The sequence below is a fragment of the Lontra canadensis genome, unplaced genomic scaffold (assembly GCF_010015895.1).
Source record: "Lontra canadensis isolate GAN:19392208 unplaced genomic scaffold, GSC_riverotter_1.0 scaffold283, whole genome shotgun sequence".
Classification (NCBI taxonomy): Eukaryota; Metazoa; Chordata; class Mammalia; order Carnivora; family Mustelidae; genus Lontra; species Lontra canadensis.
The window spans coordinates 28,353-33,222 of NW_022631277.1; positions in this window are offsets into that span (position 1 = coordinate 28,353).

Here is a 4,870-nt window from a genome sequence, read left to right on the forward strand (position 1 = left end):
GGGGGATTAGATCCCGTGCAGTTGTGGATGCCGGTTGAGCCGTCTATAAGAAGGGGTTATTCCTACATCAAGTGTTGGGCCTGAAGTCCCTCGGGCTGGCAGGTGGGGAGGGAAGATAGACCCGGAGCGGGGGAGAAGGACAAACCAGGACTCACAAAGATAGGTGGGGACCCTTGGAGAGAAAATGGAGCTCACATTGGCTCCTATTTGTAAAGAAATTTGTAAACAAATAAAACCATAATGAATCCACAGATAGGTACTACTCATGGTTAGGGTTTGGTCTTTTTTCCCTTATATATCACACATACACACATACATTCACATTATATCTAGTTTCACAGTTGCGGTTAATTCCTTATACGGTTCTGAATCCCATTTTTTCCTGTTCTCATGATTCTTGTATATTCCCAGTCAATAAAATTCATTCATTCATAAAAAGCATTACTTTCATTGGATGTCATCATCCCCCATAAAGCTGTATCAGAATTTATTTAACCGTGTCCTTGCTGTTGAGCATTTATGCTACTTCCATGAAACATTTATGCTACTTTGTTGAAAATTATGCAGTCTTAAGGGGCAATGTCGGGGACATCTGTGTGGCCCAGTGTTCATGTCCTCAGGAGGACGGAATTCTTGGTTAAAGAGCACGGACATTTAATATCCCCAAACAAACCATGACTTGGACATCTAGAAAAAATAGATCCAGAGAAAGGGAGTATTTCTTTTCCACTCTGAACCTGCAAGCCAGGAATGCATCCAATTTTGCTGGTTTGGCTGGTACTGGGTCAGAAACGCATAGCTGCTCCGTAATACCCAGCTCTGCTTCTTAAGTAATTGAGACACAAACCCAGGCAGTGATGAGCATCTCGCTCAGGGCCTCTGGGCACCGAATTGCTCGCAGCCTCCTCTACCTCTGTGGAGGGGAGATGCTGGGGGCGGGGGTGGGGGTAGGACCACTCATGGCGGAGCACAGCCATTGTTCTAACCCTGGCTCCCCAATTGCCTCCCCATAGGAGCCCTTCAGGGGGAATCAATGTTCCCCAGGCCCATGCATCTGAGGCTCGCTCTTGGCCAGAATCCAGAACAAGGAAGGGGAAACCACATCTGTGCCCAAGTGAGCCTGTCTGGTAGGGGGTCCCCGGCTATGGGAAGGAAGGGCAGGCACAGCTGGGAGCCAAGTATGGTGGTGAAGGAGAACAAAGGTTCACGGGCATCTCGTCCTATACCCTGAGTGTCAAAGGAAAAGGGGGAGCACACTGGGAGAGTGTGGGGAAGCCCTCATGGGGACCCTGTCCAGGTACGGCTTAGGGATTTCTGGGAGAGCAGCTAATCCCCTCACTCCTCCAAACTCCTGTGTCTGACTCCAACTCGGCATGCCGGCTGCTCTGTTACTCTGGAACACTCCGGCTTTTCTCTAAGAGAAACAGCCTGACAAGAACACCAGAAAGAAGCCTGGGACTCTCCATCACTTTCTAGATAGACCTGGTCCCCAGACAGAGGAAGGACAGGCACTGGCTCATAGCTGTGGGCAAGGAGGAGGTAAACAGCCTGTTGCCTGTACAGAGCGTCCTATATCCAGGGGCTCTGTCATCCTACTCCTTCTCGAAGGTCTCCAGTGAGCAGGGGAGCTGCTGGGGACCCACCCTGCTGGGACCTGTGCCTTGGCAAGTCTGCCCCAAGTTTCCCCAGCAGCTTAGCTGAGCATTCCCACTGCCCCAGCACGGGCAGCCCTGGGGTTCCCTCTAAAGGTTCTGGGTAGAACCCAGCCACCTCAGATGGGACCACAGAGGACCAGCGGCGCACCTGAGAGCTTCTCCCGGACCGCCTGGGAAACACCTCATTTTCTATTTGCAGAATCACAGATGTTGACTTTTGATCTCTTCCTCTCTCCCTCTGGGCCTGAGATACATGATGACAGCTATTTCCTTTCTTTTTTCTGTTCCCTATAGACAGAAAAAAAACAGGAGGGCTCAGAAAGGTGGTTCAAATATTGGAAGAGTTACATACTGGCTACTGGGGCGAGTAAGAAAAGATCAAGCCTTTCCATGTGAGGCCGGGCTGTCTTTAGAAGATGGGGAGGGGGGCACCCTTCAAGGCAGTGTTGCCCCACCTTTCACGTGTTTGTGAATCAGCCAGGAATCTCGTTATGATGGAGACTGAGATCAGTAGTTCTAGGGACGAGCAGATGAGGTCCACACTAATCGTTCAGGACCATGCTTAGAGAAACAGGTGTCAAGGGGCTTCCTGTCCCTCCTTGCTCTAGTCCTGAAATGCCATGATCAGCAGACCCTCTGCCAACTTCATGCAGCCAGCTCTATGCAGACAAGATGCGGGTCTCACGAGCTTCTCTTAGCAGATACTTCAATATAACTAAAACCCTCACTTAGGTCTATATTACTTCTACCCCATGTAAACATAAGGACATTCAGATACACACAGATTTCCAAGGAAGGTGTCTGCAGACCAGGATCTGCCCCAACAGGTCACACAGAGACTTACTGGAAGGTGGGGGTCTTCTTTCTCTCACTCCATTCCATCCCTAGCCTTATTTGTCCCCCTTTTAAAAAATATTCAGCTCAAGCATTATATTATACTGAATCTTTTGCCATCCCATGAATGGGCAAGTTCCTGAATACCCTGTGAAAATGACCTTTTTCCCTTTTCTATTTCCTAGTTCCTTTTTAAAAATTTCAAGTTCTGGGGCGCCCGGGTGGCTCAGTTGGTTAAGCGGCTGCCTACGGCTCGGGTCATGATTCTAGGGTCCTGGGATCGAGCCCCGCATCGGGCTCCCTGCTCAGCAGAGAGCCTGCTTCTCTCTCTCTCCCCATCTCCCTGCCGCTCTGCTTACTTGTGGTCTCTCTCTAGCTCTCTGTCAAATAAACAAATAAAATATAAAAAAAAAATTTCAAGTTCTGTAGATTTTGTGTACACGGGCTCAACTTTAAGAAAATGCATTACGAGATAACTCAAACGTAATATAGTGGATTCTTACCATACATTAGAAAGTGAGTCTCAGCTTTATAAAAGGATTCACTGAATCCTGCCTTCAGGTAATGAGCTCTTGTTGGGCATTTAAACTATGAGAATCTTGCTATCAAGATTCCGATTTAATTGGTCTGAGGAGGGACCAGGGCAATGATATTTTGCTTTAAAGTTCCCAAGATAATTCTAATGCACTTGTGAGGAGGTGGGCGGGGGTACTTCAGACTGAATGACGCTGGGTTTTCAAATTTAAATGACTCCCACAACTTGCCGGACATTTAAATGCAATAGACATTTTTGTGCACCTGCTGTATGCCAGGCACTCTGTGAGGCTCCCAAGATGTGAGGAAATCAGCCCCAGGTCCCACCCTGAAGGCATCCACTATCCAGCAGAGGAGATAAAACACGCAGAATTAACTTCATCCAGGCACCCCACAAGTCGTGAAACAGGGAAACGGTGCTGTGCTGCACCAATAAAAGGAGAGGCAGGAATGGGGGACCTGACCCTCCATGGTCATTCCTGTCCCTTCCCCTTCCTCCCAGAAGGTATGAACTCAGGCTCAATATTAACTCGAGGAGCTATGTAGCTTTCCGGACTGGGTGACTTCTTATGGTTTCTGTAAGTGGCCAAGGCTGAGTATGAGATGATTTTCAGCATCTCCTCTGCCAAATGGTCAAGCAACTGCCGCCGCCTTCTCCACTGTCCTCTTACTTCTTTTCTGGATGCTTCTCCAACCTCTGGCTTTGGGTGCTCTTCTTCCCAGATGGCCTCAACTGGTCCCCTCACTGCTCTCCATCCCTCACGCCTGGGCTTGCCTGTCCCTAGTTTACCTCTCAGCAATGGTCCCGATTCCTATGCGGTAGGCCCCAAGGTCTGGACTCCACACCGAGCTAGGAACAGCTGAGAGACCCATTCAAGAACTCCTGCTTCGTAAGGCAGGAGTCTATTACTCCAAAAGCCATTCCCCAGTGGGGAAATTTGTGAATGAGTCATTTTAACAAAGGCAAAACCAGGTAGCCCCCAATTTAAGCCACCAAAGAATAAAGCAAATGGATTTTTGGCAGAATACAGTGTAGGCCCCAAGATTGCGCTTTGACCTCACTTCTGGGCCTCAGCAAGTGGTCACGTGGGGTCCTCACCCAGCAGCGAGAATGCACCTGCTCCCAGGCCAAGCTGCTCAGAGAGGAAATGGGCTGCTTCGTGGGAGGCGAGCTTTACACTGGAAACCTTTTCCCAGTGGATGTGAGGTGAGGTTTTGGAACAGGAGTATTTGGGCAATGCTTGGGGTGTTGGCTACTTCTAACGAGCCTTATAGGATCCTCTGAAAACCATGCTGTGGCCTGCCTTTCACTGCCTTCCAATTCCACAGGTATCCGAAATACATGAATTGAGTTCAGTGCGCATGTGAGGGCGGCCACGGTCCCTCAGGGCAATGATGATGAGACAGTGGTACTGGGACTTTCCTCAACCCCCGCTCTAGGACCCTCAGGTGTGTCCCAGGGCTCAACCCTCACAAACCCTCCAGCGTGGACACAGCACTCCCACTTTACAAACAAGGAAAACTGAGGTTCAAAGATTTGCCCAATATCCCACAAAAGACAAGTGGTTTGAGTCCAGGTTTCCTGACTTTGCATCTGAGGCTTTTATAGTATGATATCATGATCTGTAATCTGTTCAGACACAGTAAAAAACTGAAAAGCTCCCCAGAGTATTTATCTTCCAGAAAGAAAATGATCTCAAAGAAGTGGATTTGGTGGAATTCAACAATGGGTTCGCTGCCAGGGCAATGCTCATGAGTCACCAGGAGGCGGCAGAAGCCTGCCATTCTCTATGCTTCCATCCTTGAAAACCCAGGTTGGTCCCAGGAGTAAGTAGAGGAAGACCCTT